This window comes from Oryx dammah, unplaced genomic scaffold (assembly GCF_014754425.2).
Source record: "Oryx dammah isolate SB20612 unplaced genomic scaffold, SCBI_Odam_1.1 HiC_scaffold_11, whole genome shotgun sequence".
NCBI lineage: Eukaryota > Metazoa > Chordata > Mammalia > Artiodactyla > Bovidae > Oryx > Oryx dammah.
In genome coordinates, this window is record NW_024070195.1 from 41,356,152 (window position 1) to 41,380,914 (window position 24,763).

The 24,763-nt window shown below is 47.9% G+C and overlaps 1 protein-coding gene across 2 annotated transcripts in view; it reads right to left on the reverse strand.

The window, feature by feature from the left end:
* The window catches only part of PPARD (peroxisome proliferator activated receptor delta), an 88,924-nt gene that overhangs the window by 44,296 nt on the left and 19,865 nt on the right, over positions 1-24,763 (reverse strand). The gene's annotated exons all lie outside the window — the stretch shown is intronic.

Genomic DNA, 24,763 nt, shown 5'->3' on the forward strand with positions numbered 1-24,763 from the left:
TTTCACTCTCCTCTTTCACTTTCATCAAGAGGCTTTTTAGTTCCTCTTCACTTTCTGCCATAAGGGTGGTGTCATCTGCATATCTGAAGTTATTGATATTTCTCTTGGCAATCTTGACTCCAGCTTGTGCTTCTTCCAGCCCAGCATTTCTCATGATGTACTCTGCATATAAGTTAAATAAGCAGGTGACAATATACAGCCCTGATGTACTCCTTTTCCTATTTGGAACCAGTCTGTTGTTCCATGTCCAGTTCTAACTGCTGCTTCCTGACCTGCATATAGGTTTCTCAAGAGGCAGGTCAGGTGGTCTGGTATTCCCATCTCTTTCAGAATTTTTCACAGTTTATTGTGATCCACACAGTCAAAGGCTTTGGCATAGTCAATAAAGAAATAAATGTTTTTCTGGAACTCTCTTGCTTTTTTGATGACCCAGCAGATGTTGGCAATTTGATCTCTGGTTCCTCTGCCTTTTCGAAACCAGGCCTGAACATCTGGAAGTTCACGGTTCACGTATTGCTGAAGCCTGGCTTGGAGAATTTTGAGCATTACTTTACTAGCATGTGAGAAAAGTGCAACTGTGTGGTAGTTTGAGCATTCTTTGGCATTGTCTTTCTTTGAGATTGGAATGAAAACTGACCTTTTCCAGTCCTGTGGCCACTGCTGAGTTTTCCAAATATGCTGGCATATTGAGTGCAGCACTTTCACAGCATCATCTTTCAGGATTTGAAACAGCTCAACTGGAATTCCATCACCTCCACTAGCTTTGTTGGTAGTGATGCTTTCTAAGGCCCACTTGACTTCACACTCCAGGATGTCTGGCTCTAGGTGAGTGATCACACCATCGTGATTATCTGGGTCGTGAAGATCTATTTTGTACAGTTCTTCTGTGTATTCTTGCCACCTCTTCTTAATATCTTCTGCTTCTGTTAGGTCCATACCATTCCTGTCCTTTATTGAGCCCATCTTTGCATGAAATGTTCCCTTGGTATCTCTAATTTTCTTGAAGAGATCTCTGGTCTTTCCCATTCTGTTGTTTTCCTCTATTTCTTTGCATCGATCGCTGAAGAAGGCTTTCTTATCTCTCCTTGCTATTCTTTGGAACTCTGCATCAGATGCTTATATCTTTCTTTTTCGCCTTTGCTTTTCGCTTCTCTTCTTTTCATAGCTATTTGTAAGGCTTCCCCAGACAGCCATTTTGCTTTTTTTTGTATTTCTTTTCCATGGGGATGTTCTTGATCCCTGACTCCTGTACAATATCGTGAACCTCCGTCCATAGTTCATCAGGCATTCTGTCTATCAGATCTAGTCCCTTAAATCTATTTCTCACTTCCACTGTATAATCATAAGGGATTTGATTTAGGTCATACCTGAGTGGTCTAGTGGTTTTCCCTACTTTCTTCAATATAAGTCTGGATTTGGCAATAAGGAGCTAATGATCTGAGCCACAGTTAGCTCCCGGTCTTGTTTTTGTTGACTGTATAGAGCTTCTCCATCTTTGGCTGCAAAGAACATAATCAATCTGATTTTAGTGCTGACCGTCTGGTGATGTCCATGTGTAGAGTCTTCTCTTGTGTTGTTGGAAGAGCGTGTTTGCTATGACCAGTGCATTCTCTTGGCAAAACTCTATTAGCCTTTGCCCTGCTTCATTCCGTACTCCAAGGCCAAATTTGCATGTTACTCCAGGTGTTTCTTGACTTCCTACTTTTGCATTCTAGTCCCCTATAATGAAAAGGGCAGCGGCCGAGACGAGCTACCCCACGTCCAAGTATTTGTGGTACTATCCTCAAATTATCAAATTTTTATTTTGTATTTTGTGTTAATGTTTTCTTCCTTTAACATTTTCCATTCTCAAGTATCTATGTTGGGTAGGGATCATTTTCACATGTTAATATATAATCTTGTTACAATATATTGTTCCTAGTCCTAACAAACCATGCATTTACCGTTATATATCTTTATTTTCTTTGATAGTAAAAACCTCTGAAACTTTCATCACAGAAAACTAATTCAGTCTACTAGAGTCTCATTTCTTCTTAACGCTCATAAATTAAGTGTTAAAGATATCAAGTAATTTATTCCTTGTTTCTGAATCCTAAAAGTTAATAACTGCCAGGAATTTGGAAACACCAGTCTTGACACTTTCCCAGGCAGCCTTTACTATGATTCCCCTCCGGCACCCTTCTACCAACTTCCAGCCAGAGGCCCATTCATTTAAAAAATCGTTTATGGGACTGGCTTGGGAACTGACTGTATACAATAGTCCTACACAGGAGATGCCGGAGAGTAGGGAGACAGAGACTGCCCTTGAGGAGGGTGAGGGTACAAACAAGCGTGTGGCGGAGGGCGCAGAGAGGAAGGCGCCTGGGAGGAAGAAAGCGTCCAACTCGGGGGAGGCAGGGATGCCTGCGGAGTACTGTTATGGTCCTTCTTTCAGCCCAAGCACAAGGTTGGAAAGGCCCTCCCGGTGAAGGCACAGGTGAGCCAGGCCAGGCAGCTGAGAGCACAGAGCGCATCCGGGAACGGCGAGCTGTCCTTTCACTGGGGCGTGCAGTTCTCTGAAGGACAGATAAGGGGTCCAGACAAGGCCAGCCTTGACGTCCTCATTACTAAGGGTGGACTTAACTCTTGAGGCAGGGGGTGGGCAGAATCTGAGCAGAGAGAGGCAGAGACTCGCTGGGGGGCTTCTGAAACAACACAGTGAGGGTCTGAAATCTCTCTCATCCCTTCAAAACTCTACACTCTGTTCATCCGGAACTTTCTAGCACACCAGGCACTCTCTGCCCCTGGGCCTTGGCATAGACTGTTCCTCCCACCTGGGCTACCTCATCCCCTTAACTCTCTTTGTCCTTCAATCTCAGCTTGTATCACTTCCTCAGATAAGCCTCCTGCAGCATGCTCCTGAGGTCTCTATCTCCAAGCACATCCCTTCCCACACTGTCTTGCTATTACATTTTACTTAGTTATTTAACCTAGGGATGTGTTATTATTTATTTTCTTGCTTGCTTTATAACAGGGGTATAACATATCCACTGTTAAGAGTGTGCTGTCTGCGTTAGTCTTAAGTACACAGATCCACAAAGTCTTACATTTTTATCCTCCACAAAATCACTCAGTTCAAGACAGCAAACATTTCCAGCACCCCAGAAGATTCTTCATGTCTCTTCCCAGTCAATGCCCCCCACGGAGAGGTAACTACTGTTCTGATCTCTATCAACGTCTGTTAGTTTCGCCTGTTGTGCATCCAGCATCTTCTGGCTAGAGAGTGAGAACCCACAGGGGACAGGCACTGAGTCATTCCTGCTGCTCTCTGGACCCAGGAAGTGCTGGGCACAGGGCAGGGATTTAACTATCTGCTTACTGAATGAGCAGACCAGGCCAGGGATGGTGTCCAGGGGGCATGTTTGCATCTCTGCACCTCTGCCCGAGCTATCCTACCAGAAATGCCCTCCCTTGGTCACTGGTCTCACTCTGACAGTCCTTCTCTTTCAAAGATTTGGTTCACGTTTGATCCCCTTTCAGGAAGCTTGCCCCCAAGTATCTGCCACCCACCATATTCACCCCACACATGCTGCTTCCCATGCTTTCTGGGTAGGTATGTATGTTTAGATTCTATTCCTCAAACAATCTAAGTCTTTCAAAGGTTGTTGTTCAGTTACTCAGTCCTGTCTGACTCTTTGTGACGCCACTGACTATAATACACCAGGCTTCCCTGTCCTTCACCATCTCCTGGAGCTTGCCCAAACTCATGTCCATCGAGTCAGTGATGCCATCCAACCATCTCATCCTCTGTCGTCCCGTTCTCCTCCTGCCTTCAATCTTTCCCAGCATCAGGGTCTTTTCCAATGAGTCAACTCTTCGCATCAGATGGCCAAAGTATTGGAGCTTCAGCTTCAGCATCAGTCATTCAATGAATATTTAGGACTGATTTCCTTTAGGATTAAGTGGTTGGATCTCCTTGCAGTCCAAGGGACTCTTAAGAGTCTTCTCCAAAAACACAGTTCAAAAACATCAATTCTTCGGTGCTCAGATTTCTTTATGGTCCAACTCTCACATCCATACATGACTACTGGAAAAATCACAGCTTTGACTAGACAGACCTTTGTCAGCCAAGTAATGTCTCTGCTTTTTAATATGCTGTCTAGCTTGGTCACAGCTTTTCTTCCAAGAATCAAGCATCTGTTAATTTCATGGCTGCAATCACCATCTGCAATGATTTTGAGTCCAAGAAAATAAAATCTGTCACTGTTTCCATTGTTTCCCCATCTATTTCCTATGAAGTGAGGGACTGGATGCCATGATCTTCATTTTTCTCCTTTCAAAGAAGAGACTCTGTTTTGCTCTTCATTAAATGGAGCACGACCACTCTCACCTCCTCACTGCTCTAACCTGCAAAAGATTCTTCTTTTCTGTCCTCCCCACAGGGCTCTGAGGATCATACCAGAAAGCAGCTGGGAAGATGTTTTATAACCCACAGTTCACTCAACAAATCTAAGGCATTTTACTGCTCTAATTACATGAATGCTTATTGGAAAATTATTGGTCAAACTATATATACATTATCTCTACCCAAAAAATGGTTCAAAAGAAACATTCCCAATATACAGTTAAATGAAAAAGAAGCTAGGTATCAAAACAAACAAACAGTTCAGCATGTTCCCCACTGCCATGGGGACAGAGGTAGGAACAGGAAATGCACATGTACACAGGAGTATGTGCATGGAAAAATATTGGAAGAATACACAGGAAACTGGTCATCCTTGCCTTTATGCTTTGGACATGGGGCTGGGGGTCCTACGTCTTGTCCGTCAGTCTCTTTTTGTCATATAACTTTCTTGTCTACGTGTTACTTTCATATTAATTAACGTTTTACCATAAATATAAGCTAACCTGAGGGTAAAGCTCATCCTGAGGGTAAATGGAGGGCAGCCTACTGATACGTGGGCTCAAGCCCCAGAAGCCAGACAGACACTGCAACAGGCCTGGAGGCAGAATTTCAGCGCCCATCGAATTTGGAGAGATGGAAACAGCATTTGAGCACCAACAGCTGATACAATTCCAGCTTTTATTTGGCCAAAAGCTGGGAGCTGAGAGCCTAGGGCCATGGGAAGCAGGGGGTCTGGGGATCAGTGTCACCTACCCAGTCAAGTGGCCCAGATGAGTCTGGGCCTAGCTTCCCTATCTCCAGACAAAGGCCGGGAGAAGCAACTGGAGGGAGAAGGCAGGTCAAGGGCCTCTGGGAGGCTGCTCATTTTCCCAGCTCTGACTCCACGCAGCAGAGGGCAGGGCTTCCTGGGGCCAGAACCAACCATGAGCTAGATGTGGGGAGACAGACTGCAGCAACTTGTCTGCCCTGTGGCCCGACTGCCTGCCTGTCTCATCTACAGGGCCACCCATGCCGAAGCCTCACTCTTGATCTTGAGGAGTCTCAGGACCTTCAGGGTCAACCAACACACTTCAGCAGAAAGGTCGACAGCGAGGTGGATTCTGCCATTGCCTTTTGGCTTTATGTTTGGGTGGATTCTGGGCTGGGGTCTCAGTCTTCAAGTCATACTCCTTGAAGCTATCCCCTCATCCCCCAATGTATCCCAGGATCCAAATAACCCAAGAACCAAATGAACTAAGTACTGTCATCCAAGTGGCAAATATCTCCCCACCCCAGCCCCTTCCTCTGTCATCTGAATTCCTCCAGAGTCTGTCAGGGGGCCCCTGCTTCCACTCTTTTGCCCTCTCCCAAGTCTGCAGCCAGGCTGTCTTTCTAGATCACAAAGCATGTCACATCTACTTCCCTACTTAAGACTCTTCCAAAACTCCTCGCCACCATAAGAAACACCCAAGATTCTTGGTCATGCTGTCCAAGGCCTTTCTTCTCTTAACTTTTTTTTTTTACAACTGATCATACCTCAACGCATGCAGGGCATTCCCAGACCAGAAATCCAACCCACACTCTCGGCAGTGGAAGCGCTGAGTCTTAACCACTGGACCACCAGGGAAGCCCCCCACAAAGCCCTTCCCGATTCAGGCTCTGCCTTCTCTCCCCTCTGCCCAGGGGTCTGAGTGTGCCATGCTCCCCACACATGGCCCCGGGCCTTAGCCTTGCCCTTCCTGCCAGCCCCCCCGCCTCACCTCGCCAAGGTCCTGGTGTCTGGGAGGAAGCCCCTCCACCCCCAGCCCACTGAGGGTCAGGTGAGCCCGCTGGGCTTCGCTTCAGCTTCCCGGCCATCAGGTGGGGCCACAGCCCTCCCTGACAGGCTGGTGAGAGGGCACGTGAACAGTGAACGCTCAGAGCAAACTCCTCCGGGTACCAGAACCACACAGTGAGAGCGGCCTTTGGTTCCCAGGTTCCCCACGACCTCTCCTTGCCCTCTGCCTCCGTCACCTGGTGCCAAGGCACACTGACCACCACCCTGAAGCCCTCTCTTCCGGGGGCTCCGCCCTCTGCTGCGTGCTTTACTTTACCCCTGCCTGAAGCTCCCTGACACACACCTCTCCCCGCGCCTGTCTATGGCTGGCCTCCCTGCTCACCACACAAACCACCCGCTGGGGTGTTCTGCACTGTGACTGCATCTTCCGCCTCTTCCTGGGCTGCTCTCCTGCGGATGGTCTCAGCACCCCGCTGAGGCCTGGCAGGGCCTCCTCATGCATCCAGAATGTAACCAGTGATCTTTGTGCTGGGACCCCGGCAGCCCTGACCCTTGCGCCCAACAGAGCGCCTGGCAGGTGGCACACGCTCAGCTTGTGTCTGCAGAACTGACTGCCACATGCTTCTTTCCTCTCCTGCCACCTTCCACCCGTGACTCCTCCAAGGCTCCTTGTGCCATCAATGGGACACCACCCCAAGTCACACAGGCTGAAACACAGCACCACTGGGTCCCTCCTCACCACTGACTTTTCAACCCTCCACTGTTCCCTTCCCCAGACTCTCCTGCTGTTCCAGCTCAGGCCTGCCCACCCTTCACCTGGCCCTTCCTCTAGACCCTCCCTTGGTCCACTCTAGCCTCCTTTCTCCCACTCATGACATTCCTAAACCCAGATGTGATCTGTCACAATCCTGCCTACAAATCTCCGCAGCTCTCTTATGCCTAAAGAATGCAATTCAACTCCTTAAATGCAGCATCCAAGGCCTCCCACCTGCTAGCCCCAACCTGTCAGCCCAACCACAGTGGGTAAAGCAGCAAAACAACTGACATGTACCAAGTGCTTCCCACGTGTCTCTTAATCCCTTTAATAATCAGGACTACAATTTTACAGAGGAAACCAAGGATAGGAGAGCTAAGTAACTTGCCCAGGGTCACAGTCTAGGCTCATGAGGAGTGTCCTAGGTCAGAACTAACTTTTTAATCCTTCAGTCTTCCCTGAAAGATTAAATCTTTAAGGGCTGGGATGTGCCTTTTAAAAAAACCTTTGTGGCAAAGCTTTGCGCTGCCTCCCTGACTTCCCAAAGGGAACTGAGAGAGAGGTGGAAGAGGAAAGCGTGCGATAGGTGTTTCTGAGATGTACATCAAAGACGCTGTGGGTCCTAGAAATTATTCCTACAATTCCATTTTAGTTCTAAGAAGGAATATCCATGTTTAACGGTTTAGAAATTTTATAGTAAATAAAAGCTGTATTTTCTTTACATACAATTAACTGCAGTAACCTGGGATTCCTGATTAACCAGTGTGCATAAAATATTTATACCTATTTTATGGGACCTATTTTCCAGGAGAAGGATTTACTACTTCAAAAGGTTTATGCTGTGACAAGCTGCCAGGGACAGCGCAGTACAGCCCTGCCAGGTTCCTGGCCAGAAACATCGCTCCCAATGACGACCCCATTCCTGGAGCAGTGTCTCCTGGCAGGGCCGCGGTGTGTCCAGGAACAGGCTGCACTCCTGCCGCCAGCCTCCAACTGTCTGTGGGCCTGGAACCTGGCTCTTCAAATACATGGCTCCCAGCCCAGAAACTCTCACGAAGCTGCCAGCTGTTCCCACTTCCTCAGGTGCTGGAGGACTACTGCTAGAGTTAGAATGAAGGGGCAAAAACCACCCCAAGGGTAACAGTGATGATGAAGATAAAAGGGAAAGAGCAGAGGAAAGGGCACAGGAGACCTGAGCAACAGAGAATGCTGGTATAAACCCTGGAGCCTGTCTGGGCACCGACTAAGCTGGCGGGTAAGGGGTGTTTCCTCACCGATCCTCAACTCTGGCCGTCTTACCCTCATTCTGACGTGCATGTGTTGACTTATCTATTCTCCCCTCTGGAATGGGGGCTCCCTGACTGGTCCTAACAGCCGGCAGACAGAAGGCTGTAAACTGATGCTGAATGAATGGAGGCAGATCTTGCAAATATCAACTCCCTTCTTCTCCTGCAGTGACAGAAGCCAAATTCTACTTCACTTGGCGACAGGCCCATCTAAAAGACTTCTCAGCCTACCTTATAGCTGTGGGAGGCCAAGACACGGGAGCCAGTGAAGCTCCATAGGGGAACACAGTTAGAATACGCCCTTCTTATCTTCCCCCATATCACCTTGGGGCTTCCCTGGTGGCTCAGAGGTTAAAGCGTCTGCCTGGAATGCAGGAGACCCGGGTTCGATCCCTGGGTCGAGAAGATCCCCTGGAGAAGGAAATGGCAACCCACTCCAGTACTCTTGCCTGGAGAATCCCACGGAGGGAGGAGCCTGGTAGGCTACAGTCCATGGGGTCGCAAAGAGTCGGACATGACTGAGTGACTTCACTTTCACATATCACCTTGGAAACAACATGATGGCTGGAGCTCCAGCAGCCAACGCAGACCACACACAACCCTGGGGCTGGAAGCCGTGCACTCAGAACGGCAAAGCAGGGAGCATGCCTCGACTGTCACCTCTAGATCTCTTTTAAATACCTAACAGAGAATATATTTCTAGCGGTTTAAGCCACTGCTGTTTCTGTTCTCTGCTTACTAGCTGCCAAATGTAATTCAACAAATTCATGAATAAACCAATTAAACCTGGTTTTCTTAAATTACTCATTGCTGACTTTCAGTTCAAAGGCCAGTCACCATCTTTAATCTCTGGTCTGTGTAATACAATGATAATTTTCCATTAATTATGGACATCAGGAAGATGGAAGGACAAAAGCAATACAAAGATGAGATAGTACAGGTTGAGAGGATGAAGATGATAAGGGATCATGGCAGGAGGAGAAGCAGGAAAATAAGGGGCAAAGGGGCAGACAAGAGAGGGGAAGTGGGGGGTGGCAGGGTAAGAGGCAAGTGTAAAGGGTGACAGAGCAAAGGAAAGGGGAAGATGAAGGGCAGGTGGAGACCACAGAGAGATGAGGAGGAAAGAAGGAAAAAAGAAGAGTCAGTGTGTCCCGTGGCAACAGTCACCACTTAAAGAGTACTCGTTGTGGGCTGGGCACAGTGCCAGACACTCTGTACCATTCTCTTTAATCCTCATCCTTCTGAGGTAAGTATTATCATGCCCATTATAATTGTGGCTCTGACATACTAAATAACTTCCCCTGAGTCACAGAAAAAAGTAGAGGCAGAAGATACTCTTAAAGTAGCCTTAAAGCAGGGGTCGGGGGGCCATCATCCTTCCCTCTCTCTTTCTCTGTTCTGCCGCCTGGAATGTGGGTGTGATAGCTGGTCCAAGGCAGCCATTTTGGGCAATGCAAACAACAGCCACACCCTAAGAATGACAATGGAGAAGGAAATGGCAACCCACTCCAGTACTCTTGCCTGGAAAATTCCATGGACTGAAGAGCCTGGTAGGCTGCAGTCCATGGGGTCGCTAAGAGTCGGACACAACTGAGCAACTTCACTTTCACTTTCAAGAATGACAAAGCAGGGAACTGGAAGGAACTTGTGTTCTTTACAACCTAGTGGAGCTTCTATAACTGCCTGGGACTCCACCTATGCCACCTGGACTCCATCCATAAATCTAACCATGAATGTTTCAGATCTCACTTTGCTCCATTTTCTTCCAATCTTCAATAACAGATTCCAAGACTCACTCCTAGAGAGCCTGATTCAGTAGTCACTCTCTAGAAAAACGGCATCAGACTAGAAAAGGCAAAGAAATGATCTAAGAGTCCACAGAAAAAATCTTGATGCCTCAAAACCAGCAACTGCTGGTGATCTGCCCCTAGGAGACCCTGAAGATAAGCATGTGACACTGTAAACCTGTCATTATTTAAAGACAGGGAAGAGGGGAGGAGTTCTTAAAGACACACTTGGGCCCATTTTCAGAAACAAAACGGTGGTTCTATAACCTCAGGCCAGTCTGTAATGGTGCTCACAACCACCCAAGAAAAAAAATAAACCAATGGTTAAGCTTCAGAAGAGAAGAGCTCCTTTTGAGCAAGAGTGTCAGCCTGTCCAAGGGGCAGATGTGCACACGGCGTCATGCAGAATCACTACCTTACACGATAGGCTGCGCTTCCTGTGCATGAGGAATTCTCTCCAACTAGACAGCAAGCTCTTCTTGTCCAGGAAGGAGCTATCTCTTAGGAACCGTGTGTATTGGCCCAGGCTATCTGCCACCCCCAGCCCTGTGCCTACCTCTGAGTTGAACTGAATCCTGAAATCTCAGCCAAGAGGACTGAGAGTCAGAGCTGTCATTATTCACCATTCCCACCAGACTACAGTCTGATGGACATCCTCTGGTGATCGTCAGAGATCAACTCCCTTCTCTTCTGCGATTACTCTTATGACAGAACCCCAAGAGTTCAGAGAAGTCAGGCAGAACGGAGGAGGGATGGCACAGGCCCTGTTTAGCTCTGCCCAGGCCTATCCAATCTGCCACTTTTAGCAGCTGGCCACTGCACCTTCTGCCCTGTCTCCTTCGAGGCACCCGAATGCGCGTAGAATCACCCACTCCTAGAGCAGCTGTCCCTTTCAGAAGTGTGACCTTATTCTAAAATTGCAGGTAATCAGGGTTCACTAGGGATCGTAATTAGTTTGTATTCCTTTGCCTGGTACTCAGAGAAGCCAAGTTTGGGGATGGAAAGTGGGGCATGCATTCTTAAGGCTGGAAACTAATTTGTAGGATTTAGTGGCTTTTTCTGGCCACTGGCTTGCTTTAAGTCTCTGGCACCCTCTGCTAGACTGAGAATTGCTACCTTGGGTCCCAGCCACACTTCCTTAACTTGGCACAAAACCTGCCAAAAAATCATCTTTCCTGCTGTCTTTCCCTGCATCTGGGTCTCAGACAACTCTCAGGCTCTTGCTTCTACTCAACCAGAGAAATTCAACTCAATAGGCCACACTGAACAGTCACTAAGTGATGGGGAGAATGCCAGGAGCTTTAAGCACCAAGAAAAACAGGGCCCTGTTCTCAAGGGTCTTAGCACCTGGAAAGGACAGGAAATAGGTAAACCAGCAATGACCTACAGGGCGATAATTACTATAGAAAGAGACTTCAAGCACAGAAAGAGCAAAAGCCACTCTGTCAAGAGGGATCGAGGAAGGCAGTCAGGGGAGACGGGCACTTCCTGGGAGGAACAAAAATGTGCCAAGGTGCAGAAGCCTAGGGTGTGGCCTCCTGGAGCCAGTAGCCATTTACTATATGCCAGAGGCTGCCATTCTACAGATGAGAAAACTGAGGCACAGAGAGAATAAGTATCTTGTCCAAGATCACAAGTTGAAAGGATGAAGACAGGTTCCAAACCAAACAGCTGAACTCTAAAACTTGAGCTTTTAAACATTAGTTTGTGGTATGCAATAGTTCAATTTGCTTAAGTGTAAAATTTAAAGCTAAGTTTACACAGGAGAGGTAAATGGGGGCTAGATCACAAAGGGCTGCATACACTATACTAAGGACTTGGACCTGAACTTGCAGCAACATACTGAAAGAGTTTCGCCTTCCTGCTATGGTCACATCATATTAATAGAAATACTAAATAAGATAAATGATATCCCTAAACATATAGTCAAATTTGAAAGAAAAATACCCCATGTGCCGGAAATGACAAGAAAAAGCGAAACATGGACAGTGAGTAGGACTGACACCAGAATGACCTGTGGACTTTTGAACCCACATATGAAGTCGTTTTAATGTCTGGCTGTGACTTTGGGTTGGGATATCAAGATGAGAGCCTCAAAGGGCTGCCCAGGGCAGGACAGCAACAAGGAGCTGGCCATTGCTCCAAGGCTCTGTGGAAGGGTAAAAGGGGTGTCAAACTGAGAAATGAAAATAACACCTGAGCCAGGACCTTTAACCCTACGGGCCCACCAAATACCAACTGTTCTAAGGGAAATTTTCACATCCCAGGACACAAAAGTTGTCTGCAAGAATCCTTCCTGAAGGACTCTGAGCTCATAACCCAAAGTTACAAACCACACAGGGAAATAAACCACCAAGAGGGGCAGCATCGGACACAAAAAGGGAGAAAGCATCTCAAGAATCAGGAATAATAAAATAATTCGAAAGAGATGACAAAATGAGAAGATTCAGATGATGAAAGAGATAGAGCAGCACAGAAAAAAAAAGATAAGAGATTTGGATGGTAGAATGGTCAACAGATACCTAAGGAATTCCAGGAGACTAGAGTACAAAAAATGGGACTCTCCAAGTCTAAATTTATCTAAAATTATTCCAAAATGGAAAAAAAAAATTTTTTTTAAGTGAGTCTTTGGGTAGAAGAGCACACCAAATTCTGAGCAAGAGATAGAGAAACAGGGTTTCCCTGGTGGCTCAGCAGAAGAACTCACCTGCCAGTGCAGGAGCTACAGGCTCGAGCCCTGGTCCAGGAAGACCCCACATGCCTCAGAGTGACTAAGCCTGTGCGCTACAACTGCTGGGCCTGTGCTCTGGAGCCTGGAAGCCGCAACTACTGAGCCCACGGGCCACAGCGACCGAAGCTGTGTGCCCTAGAGCCCGCGTCCTGCAATAAAAGCAGCCAGCACGATGAGAAGCCCATGCACTGCAATGGAGAGCAGCCCCCAACAGCCGCCACGAAAGAAAAGCCCGCCCAGCAATGAATACCCGGCACAGCCACAAATAAATAAATAAAGTTGTTTTTAAAAAGAAAAACAGGGACTTCTCTGGTGGTCCAGGGGCTAAGACTCCAGGCTCCCAATTCAGGGGCCTCAAGTTCAACCCCTGGTCAGGGAACTAGATCCCACATGCTGCAACTAAGACCTGGTAGAGTCGAATGAAGAAAGAAATCAATATTAAAAAAAAGAAAAATCCACGCTTACTTTCAAATGGTTCTAGGGACTTCCCTGGTGATCTAGTGGCTAAGACTCCAAGCTCCCAGTAGAGGGGGTCCAGATTCAATCCCTGGTCAGGGAATTAGATTCCACACACTGTAACTAAGACCTGGTAGAGCCAAATAAATAAAAATAGTGTTAAAAAATGGTTCTAAACAAAAGTACAGAGATATAGAAATGCATTAACTAAATTTAAGTAAAAAGAATACAAATATTCACTATACTATTTTCATGTTTTTTTTGAAAGTAAAAAGATAGCGGGAAAGAAGAGAAAATGTAGGAATAAGAACAGAAATAAGATGTATAATTTTCAGACTAGTAAAGAGAATTTAAAAAACCCAATTGGGGCTTCCCTGGTGACTCAGTGGTAAAGAATTCACCTGCCAATGCTAAAGACATGGGTTCGATCCCTGGTCCAGGAAGATCCACATGCCGCAGCGGGGAAAGAAAATCTCAAACAGAAGGCAGGAAAGGAGAAAAACAAGCAAAAAAAGGAAAGCATATTAAAAGTACTCAAAAACATGATAATATATTTAAGTCAAACCCCCAAATGTAAATAAACTAAACTCATTTAAGACAGTCTCAGATCTGACTTAAAATTTTAAATCCAGCCACATTCTGCTTATGAAAGAAACTCCTAAAACACAATGACACGAAAAGGTTGAAAATACAAGGAAAACAACAACCACAAGCTGGGATAGCACTAGTGTCATCAGACTTTAAGGCAAAAAGCAGGAACGGTAAGATTCGGTGACTGATTTAAAGGGACACGGAGGGCAACCATCAGGTGACCGAGGGCATGGAGATGCTCCCGGTAAGGCAGGGCGGTGGGGACAGCAGGTCTGGCAGAGAAGGGGTAGAAGCCCCCTGATGCGTGCACGCAGGCGGGGGAAAGGGAGAGGAATCCGGGCAGCACCGAGAGCAAGAGGGAAGACGGAAGCTTCATCTCCCAGAGGGCAGGGCCCATCTCTTTCTGCCACATCTTTGCAGAGTCTAATAAGGTACGAGGCACAAAGCAGGCGCTGGTACCTGCATGAGTGATAAGAAAACAACATACAAGTAGGTGAGGACCAAGCAAGAGAGGTCTCAGAGCTGCAGGGAAAGAAGCCATGCCATCTGCAAGGCCTGTGATCTCCACGGTGACCAGGGGCAGCATCTTCTTACAGGGCTGGGGGTGAGGGGGAGAAGGACTGGAGCAAACTCCCGGGGAATGGGACACGACACCCGTGAGCGATGAACAAAGGGTAACTACTGCTAGAGAGCCGTAACTGACTCCACACAGGGTACAGCTCTGCCCCCGACAAGCTGCCTTGGCCATCCAGCTCTTCCTTCCAATCCCAGTGTACAATCTGCAGACTTAGCCAAGAAACAAGCAGACAACACAACTCATCTTTGGAGAAAAGAACTGCTGTGAGACCACAGGCAAGAGGCTGCCGCTGTGACCCGGGGAGACCTGCCTCCACGTCCCTGGCCCCTGTCCTGGGCAGGCCCTCCTGGACAGGAACTGTGTGGACGGCAGCAGGGCCTGCGGCCAGTGGTGACTCAGGCAGCGTGGGTGCTTGCCGCCTCCAGAGGGGGCAGCCCGCGCCATTTGCGTCTGGCTTCCTGGAAGCATTTCTTCATTTCTCCTTTTGCAGACCCACAACTTCCAGAGTGACATCTCTCCTGATGACTAAAGAGGGCATGCCAAGCAGCCACTGGAACCCACGTCTTCTTACACACCCCTGACCAACCCAACTTTACTCACTCCCCAACACCTCCACACTCCACAGGGGAAGTGGCCAGAGGGTGCCCCGGGGCCTGAGGGAGACAGGAAATGACGCAGCACCGCCCGGGGCCACATTGAGGGCCCAGGAGGTCCGAGCTCCCCGCCACCACCGGCTCCCCAACAGGCGGGACTTCAGTGGCCCAAGGAAAGGGGCATGTGACTAAACTAACGGTTCCCGGGTCAGAGAGTGTCAGAGATCAGAAGACCACAGGACTTCCTCTCTTAAGTTAACTCAGATTCAAGGGAACAGGGAGTTAGAAACTCTCAGAGGCTGCTGAGACAGGGTAAATTAGTGTAACTCTCTAGAGTCTGGCAAAATTTATCAATCTCCTTACTTTTAAAAAATATTTATACGTTTGGTGGCGGCGGGTCTTGGTTGCGTTTTGTGGTGAGTGAGTTCTCTAGCTGTGGCTCAGCAGTCGCTCCACTGCAAGTGGGACCTCAGTTTCCTGACCAGGGACCAAAGCAGCATCCCCTGCACTGCAAGGTGGATTCTTAGCCACTGGGCCACCAGGGAGGTCCCAATATCCTTACTTTTGATACATTCAAAATGACACACACACTCTCTCTCTTTTTAACTCTTTGGCTGCACTGTACAGCACGGTCTGGGACCTTAATTCCACGACAGGGATGGAATCCGTGACCCCTGCAATGGAAGCAGGGCGTCTTAACCACTGGCTTGCCAGGGAAGTGCCTCTCTCTCTCCTTTAAAACCAAGTATCTACCAAATGCCAGGAATTATGCCAGGTAGTGGGTTAGTTCTTACCAAGGCAGACAACGTGACTGCCCTCAAAGAACTTCTGTTCCAGTCAGGGATTCAGACAACCAGATAAGGTATCAACCAGAAAAGATACCAGGTATCTTATTAACCAATCAGATAAGATCAATTTTGAGTGTAGGTAGTAGTATGCTGCTGCTGCTAAGTCGCTTCAGTCATGTCCAACTCTGTGCGACCCCATAGACGGCAGCCCACGAGGCTCCTCCATCCCTGGGATTCTCCAGGCAAGAATACTGGAGTGGGTTGCCATTTCCATCTCCAATGCTTGAAAGTGAAAAGTGAAAGTGAAGTCGCTCAAGTCGTGCCCGACTCTTAGCGACACCACGGACTGCAGCCCACCAGGCTCCTCCGTCCATGGGATTTTCCAGGCAAGAGTACTGGAGGGGGGTGCCATTGCCTTCTCCAAGGAAGTAGTATATATAATAGCAAACAATGAGAACCGACCGAAATGTCCATCAGCAGAACTGGTTAAATAAACTCAGGTAAACTCCTAAGAAGGGACACTGCTCTGCTTAAAAAATGCATTCTTGAAAACTATATTCAAATTGCTAGTGATATGAATATTTAAAGCAGGTTTCAAAACAGCATCACAATTATGTTCAGTGCAAGAACGCAACCACACAAGACCACATATCATATGACCCCATTTCTAGAAAATGTCCAGAGCAGGCAAATCTGTGGAAACAGAAAGCAGCCTGGAGACTGCCTGGGGCAGGGGAGGGGTGCATGGAGACAGTGAACATCAATGGGCGCAAGATTTCCTTCTGAGAGGAGAAAAGATTCCAAAATTAATTATGGTAATGGTTACACAACTCTGCAAGTATACTGAAAACCATCAAATTGTACATTTTAAATGGATGAACTTCATGGTATATGGATTATACCCCAATAAAGCTGCTGAGTAACAGTATCACTATATGACTTCAACTTGGTTTTTCAAAAAGAGGATTTTGTGGGAATTCCTTAGCTGTCCAGGGGTTAAAACTCTGCACTTCTGCCTGGGTTTGATCCCTGGTGGGAGAACCAAGATCCTACATGTTGTGTGGCTGGGCAAAAACTAAAAACAACAAGAAGAGGGTGTATGAAGGGGTATATGTACAAGAGAGAGAGAAAGCATGGAAATGCTCCAACCATGAAAATATTAACTGAGCGATTCTCTGAGAGGAAGGTTCTGGGTAATTTCTGTTTCCCTCTATATTTTCCAAATATTCTAAAATGTAGGCATTAGTTTAACTGACAAAAGAAATCCACCTGGGTTTTCAAGTCTTCAAGGGGACCTTAAAGTAGATAGAAGGCACAGAACCAGAAGGATCCAACTGTTGTGCTAGCTTGGATATATCTAGGGCAGTCATGTTCTTTGCACCAAAGATAACCAGGCAGTTCAGCAAAGAGATTTTATATTCCAGATAAATGAGACCCAGTAGGCCCTGGTTAAGGATCTCCTGAGCACTGGCAGAGCTAGCTCCCTTCTGTAAACACTTTAAAATGAAACCAGCAGTCACCAGAGAGCTCAGATACTACCAAAGAAAGCAGAAGAGGGTGAGCTGAGCAGATGCAGTCTGAAACCTGGAGGCCGTCAGAAGTCACAACCACACGCCTGGATGCGATGTGTGAGGCCCTCAGGATAACCTCTCAGGTCCCACTTGAACTGCTCTGATCAGTGACTTCAAAGACGCCTTTCTGAAAAGTCAGTGGTTCTCTAACCAAGCTGCCTGCTCTGGTCAATGAGGAGCTTTAAAACGCAGATCCTTGGACTTCATTCCTGGAAAGTTTAATGTCCAGGAGAAATCAGAGGCCTGAGACAAGGCCCAGGAAGCTACATTTCTTCCAAAACTCCCTAGTGAATCTGCCAGCTGAGTCTTGTCTGGGAATAACCGGACGAGACACCCCCTGGGACGACGCGCAACAGGGCCCGTGTGCACATCTGGCGGCCATACTGGGATCCCACGGGCCAGCGCTAAGGGCAGGAGGGGAGGCTCAGCTGGGAAACTCCAGGCGTGTTCCGCAGTCAGTGCTGAAGAGCCTGGGGGACAGCCAGCAGATCCTCAAGACAAAGCCAATGCTGGAAGGTTCTCTTGGGCACAGTGATCTGAGATGCTAACCTGTGAAAAAGAAGTAACAAGTGCAACTTCTGGGCTTCCCTGGTGGCTCAGTGGCAAAGAATCTGCCTCTAATGATAGAGACGCGGATTCGATCCCTGGGTTGGGACGATCCCCTGGAGGAGGAAATGGCAACCCACTCCAGTATCCTTGCCTGGAAAATCCCAAGGACAGAGGAGCCTTGCAGCTACAGTCCATGGGGTTGCAAGAGTCAGGCATGACTTAGCGATTAAACAACAACCGTGCAACTTCGGCTCTGGGAGGTCACAACAGACATTAGTTCCTTCCAACGACACATGCGAGCCAGCAAGCTTTGCCGGCGCCAAGGAGTAGGAAGCAGAAAGGGATGCAGTGCGGTGTGGCAGAGAGAGCCCTGGGCCAGTCACAGCTATGGGTTCGAATCCCTGCTCTGCACCATCATTGTCAGTGGTTAAAGACGGCACCCTTGCTGCGACTCCCTCCTTGAATCCGGCTGGTCCAGGATCTGCTCCGATATGTGGTAGGGGCCCCCACTCAGACGGCTGAGGGAACGAAAACCCAGTGTTCTAACAAATAATCTCGTCACAGAGCCCTCTGAGCAGGAGCTCCCACTTTTAGCGCCCTTCTCGGCCAGGGGCACGTCTCCATACATCAGGTCTGGGAACTATTTACGACCCCCTGGAACGGGGAAGGACCCTGCCAGCAGGCACCCAGCGTTCCAGGATGACTCACTGTCCCTCGCCACAGCCGCGTCCCCGCTGGCCTCCCTTCTTCCCGTTACAGTGTCATCTTTGTCCTGGCCACCTCCGGGCAAAACATCAACCTCGCAGGCTCCGCTGTCTCCCTTCAGCATCCAGGGAAAGGCCAAGACTTGGCCTCCACGCCTCTCCACTCCCCCCGCCGCCCAAAGGCACGGCAGACCTGAGAGTGCTGCTCTTCAAGTTGCTAGCTGCGTGCCGTACACGAGTTTTTTGACCTCTCTGGGGCTTAGTCTCCTCAGCTGCAAACAATATACATCAGTAACACCTTCTTTTTGAGGTGGTTTCCCAGGTATGAGCCAAGAAAACACAGCCAAAGTACATAGTACAGAGAAGCGTTCCATACGAAGCAACGGTTATTACTACAGGCCAGAAACTTTCCCCCTCAGTTATTAATACAGACCTCTCCTAACCTAAGTCTCTGACTGGGTGTCACTCTCCATTTTGACCCCTCTGGTATGATCCGAGCAGGTTAATAGTCCTAGATGAGAGCCACCACTTTAGTCTCCTACCCAAAGGCCTTCCACGGCTCGCATGTTCCCACATCAGTTTCAGCTTCCCAGCCAGGCCTGGAAGAATGTCTGCCATCACGGGGGTCCAAGCCAATCCCACCCTCATGGCAACTTGCTATGGGAGGCAGCCTTCGAAAACGATCCGCAAATACACCCGCCTCGGTGTATTCAGGCCCTCGTGCAATAGCCTTCTGACTCAGACACTGTCGGATCCTAAATGTTGTTTAAAGCTGATGCTGGGAAAGATTGAAGGCAGGAGGAAAAGAGGATAAGATGGTACTCGATGGCATCACGGACTCCATGGACATGAGTCTGAGCAAACTCTGGGAGATGGTGAAGGACAGGGTGACAGGGTAGCCTGGCGTGCTGCAGTCCATGGGGTTGCAAAGAGTCGGACGTGACTGAGCGCCTAAACAACAGCAACAAAGTTCTGGGGTGATCTGTTATGAAGCAACAGATGATTCTCCTGATTTCCCCAAGCACATCAGAGCTGCTGCTCTTTTACTCACAGCCTTTCCTACTGCCTTTTACTGCTTTCTTAAAACATCTCTGCCTACCACAATCCTGCCCAGCCTACAAGGCCCACCCCAGATGTTAAATGCTCACCTTGAGCCTTTCTCAGTTCAATTCAGTTGCTCAACCGTGTCTGACTCTTTGCTACTCCACGGACTGCAGCACTCCAGGCTTCCCTGTCTTAAGGCTTTTGTCAAACCAGCAACTGTAAAACCAGCTTCCTCTCCCACACCTCACCATGGCATCTACCGCACTGTATCCTAATCAATCTGTTATATTCATGTGCAAAAATATCTGTCAGGGTTACTTGCCACAGCAAAAGACCGGAAGTCACCTGCACGCCTATCAATAAATGAGAGGATGGCACACTCATGCAAGAGAGGAGGGAGCAGTGAAAAAGAATGAGGAAGCTCCAGGTGTACTGCCATGCAAGGGTGGACAAGACACAATACGTGGAGCGAGGAGCAGACCAGCGCGCACAGCAGACAGTCATCTGCCTGGAGAGTAATAATGTCGTAACAGAGAAGAGATAAGCACGCACCCATAAGCCAAAGTGGCTAAGACAGCTGCCTCCGCCAGGGGAGCTGGGCAGCTGAGAGACGGGGGAGGGAAAGAGGGAAGACCTTCTGAATTTTGTAGCATGTCAAGAATTTTCAATTCAAGGGACTTCCTGGTGGTCCAGCAGCTAAGATTCCTTGCTCCCAAGGCAGGGGGCTCAGGTTTGACCCCTGACCAGGGCACTAGATCCCACACTCTGCAACTAAGAGTCTGCATGCCACAACTAAGACCTAGGGCATTCAAATAAATAAATATAATAAATAAATATTTAAAAAATGAATTCTCAATTCAAAAATAAGCAACTCCTAAGAAAAAGCTTTCCTGCTAAGATCAGGAACAAGACAAGGATCTCTACTTTCACCACTTCATTCAATATTGTACTGGAGATTCTAGGCAGGGAACTTAAGTGACAAAAAGAAAAGTTATCCGGATTGTAAAGTAAAAAGTAAAACTATCTCTATGAGCAGAAGACATGGTCTGATACATAGAAAATCCTAAGAAATCCACTTAAAAAATAGAACTAATAAATTAGTTCAGTGCGGTTGACGTATACAAAATGAATATATAAAAATTATCTGTATTTCTATATACTAGCAATGAAGCAGTAAGTCCACAAGTCCGCAGTGTCTAATAAACACTAGAAGCAGGGACTTCCCTGGTGGTGCAGTCGTTAAGACTCTGTGCTCCCAACGCAGGGGTCAGGGTTTGATCCCTGGTCAGGGAACTAGGTCCCACAGGCTGAAACTGACAGGTTGCATGCCATGACTCAACATCCTGTACGCTACAACGAAGACTTGACCCAGCCAAATAAATAAATAATAAATAAAATAAATGTTTTTTTAGAAGCAGAGGATAGAGACAATGAAGGAAAATAAATAGAAGACTTCCTGGAAACTCCAAAACATTTGTCTTTAGCAACTAAGGGCTCTACAGAAATTAAGGAAAGAAGACAAATACCTAGATATATTCTGGTGATACAGGGGCTTGCCAGGTGGTGCTAGTGGTAAAGAACCTGCCTGCCAACACAGGAGACATAAGAGAGGCGGGTTCCATCCCTGGATTGGGAAGACCCCCTGGCGGAGGGCATGGCAACCCATTCCAGTATTCTTGTTTGGAGAATCCAATGGACAGAGGAGTCTGGTGAGCCATAGTCCACAGGGTCACACAGAGTTGGACACAACTAAATCGACTTAGTACACATCCTGGTGATGTATCTTGAACTCCAAGAAAAAAGAAAATTCTTAAATCTTTCAGAGAAGAAAAAAAACCAGATTACTTACAGAGGACTTAGAATCTAACTTCATATTGGAGTCTTCTTATCCAATATTCATACTGAAACATGGAGCAGTAACCCCCAAATTCTGATTCTATATGCAACAGTGCTATCAATCAAGACAGCACTTGGGTAGCTTTGGGCAGTGCTGCTGGGGATGTCAGAGAAGGCAATGGCACCCCACTCTAGTACTCTTGCCTGGAAAATCCCACAGGCAGAGGAGCCTGGTAGGCTGCAGTCCATGGGGTCGCAAAGAGTTGGACACGACTAAGCAACTTCACTTTCACTTTTCACTTTCATGCATTAGAGAAGGAAATGGCAACCCACTCCAGTGTTCTTGCCTGGAGAATCCCAGGGACGGGGAAGCCTGGTGTGCTGTCGTCTATGGGGTCGCACAGAGTCTGACACGACTGAAGCGACTTAGCAGCAGCAGCTGGGGATGTAAGATGGTTCAGCCACTATGGTAAACAGTGTGGTGTTTCTTTCAAAAATTAAAAATAGATTTTCATGTAACCCAACAATTCTACTTCTGGGTATGTACCCAAAAGAACTGAACAAGGGAACACGAACAGGTATTTGTACATCCAAGTTTAGAGCAGTACACTCATGATAGCCAAAAGCGGAAAGTAACAGATGAAAGGATCATCAATAGATGATACACAAATGGATGATATACAGATGGATAAACAAAACGTGGTACATTCCTACAATGGAATACTATGCAGCCTTACAAACGAATGAAATTCTGACACATGCCACAACATGGTGAACTCTGAAGACATTATAAGTGGCATTAGCATTAGTCAGTCGCTCAGTCGTGTCCCACTCTTCGCGATCCCATGGCCTGCAGCACGCCAGGCTCCTCTGTCCGTGAAATTCTCCAGGCAAGAATACTGGAGTGGGTTGCCATACCCTTCTCCAGTAAGTGATATTAGCTAGTCACAAAAGGACAAATACTGTGTGACTCCACTCATATGATGGATTTAGAGTAGTCAAGTTCATAGAGATAGAAGGTGGAATGGTGGTTGCCAGAGGCCTGGGGGAGGGGGGAATGAAGAGTTTATTTAGGGTACAGAGTTTCATTCTTGCAAGATGGTTTCCAGCTTTTTCTTTTGCCATGCTGTGCGGCTTGTGGGATCTTAGTTCCCCAATCAGGGATTGAGCCCAGGACCATAGCAGTGAAGCTCAGAGTCCTAACCATTGGATTACCAGGGAATTCCCATTTTTGCAAGATGGAAAAAGTTCTGGAGATGGATGATGGTGATAGTTGTCAACAAGGTGAAGGTACTTGATGCCACTGAACTTACATTTAAAAAACGGCTAAAATGACAAAATTTTTGTTATGGATGTTTCACAATTAAAAATAAATACATAGGGTTCCCCTGGTGGCTCAGTGGTAAAGAATCTGCCTGCCAATGCAGGGAAACGAGTTTGATCCCTGGTCCAGGAAGATCCCACAAGCTGTGGAGCAACGAAACCCGTGTACCACAACCACTAAACCTGTGCTCTAGAGCCCAGGAGCCCCAACTACTGAAACCTGTGCACCCTGGAGCCTACGCTGCGAAACAAGAGAAGCCAGCGCAGTGAGAAGCACGGGAACTGTAACGAAGAGCAGCCCCCATTTGCAACAACAACCCAGCAGAGCCATAGGTAGACAAATACAAAGCCAGCAAAATACAACAAGCAAACAAATAAGTGAGTGAGGGCATGATGAAGGCACTTTGGAAAACAGATTGGTAGCTCCTCAAAATATCAAAGTTACCGTATGATCCAGCAATTCTACTATGAACAATCCCGAAAGAACTTACAACATATCCTTACACAAAGCTGGTAAACGAGTGTCCACAGAAGTCAAGAAAATGGAAATAACCCAAATGTCCATCACTGGAAGAACGGATAAACAAAAAGTGATATACTTACAATGGAGTATTATTCAGCCATAAAAAGGAATGAAATACCATTACATGTTAGAGCACGAATGAACCTTGAATACACTATGCCAATTGAAGAAGTTAGACACAAAAGGCCACATATTGTATGATTCCATATATATTAAATGTCCAAAACAGGGAAACCCACAGAGAAGGACAGCAGGTTAGTGGCTGACAGGGAATTGATGAGGGGAGGGGTGGTATTAGGAATCAGCACTAATGCATACAGAGTTTGCTCTAGGGCTGACAGAAATGTTATGAAATCAGATAGTGGCAATGACTGTACAACACAGTAAATCTACCCAAACCACTAGAGTGCGTACATTAAAGAGGTGAATTTTATGTTACGTAAGGTGTACCTCAATTTTCAAATCCCACAGAAACGTACAGACGATAAAATAAAAGGAACTGCTCCGACTCTGCCTTGTGGCCCGGTGATTCAGAATCTCAGCCAGTCCGCGCCCTCCTGCCCTGCAGGGCCGCCTGCCCTTCCCCTCCACCCTGGGTTCCCTGTACTCAGGCTGCTCGCCAGGCCTTCACCTCCCCCTTGACTCCCCACTTTCCACCTCATGGGCAAGGCCTGCCCCTGCCCCACAGAACCCATGCCTCTCCTGGCAGGCGCCCACCATCACTCAGTCCCACCCAAGCGGGTCTGGAGGCTGAGACCGCGCCCCCGGGGTCACCCCAGAGGAGCTGCGCGGGGCTGGGACCATGGTTCTGAGCGTGTGTCAGCTGAGGGATATGGTTTCATGTAGGGACTTAATTATAGCTCAGGGGTGGAGGAGGGGCAAGGAGCACCGCAGGCTCTGAGGGCCCGCATAGGAAGCTACTCTGCTCTGCAGCCCAGGGGCCGGCTGCCAGGTCTCGCCAGGACTGGGCTCCACTGGAGAACACACATGACCCAGAGAGGCCCACAGGGACACACAGCTTACAGAAACAATCCTGTTCACAGGCGTGAAGTCCTGGCCACCCCCCCATGAAACACCAGTCTGTGTGCTGATCAGAGTGGCTCAGAAAAACACTGAGATGCCAAGTGTCACCCACCCTCAGGGCCCAGAGACCTCCTCCTCACCTAATGCCAGGGACCCCACTTCATTCGAGAGGAAGTGAAGGGAGGGATCGTTGTTCCTCCTAGAACACCCACCTTCAACGTCCCCCCAGCTCTGAGCTGTCATTTTAGAATGGAATCTGAGCAGCTGACTCTGAGGATGCCTGGGACATCTCCCCTAATTCTGAGGATGCCGGGGGCATCTCCCCTAATTCTGAGGATGCCGGGGACATTTCCCCCGACTCTGAGGATGCCTGGGACATCTCCCCTAATTCTGAGGATGCCGGGGACATCTCCCCTAATTCTGAGGAGGCCGGGGACATCTCCCCCGACTCTGAGGATACCGGGGACATCTCCCCCGACTCTGAGGA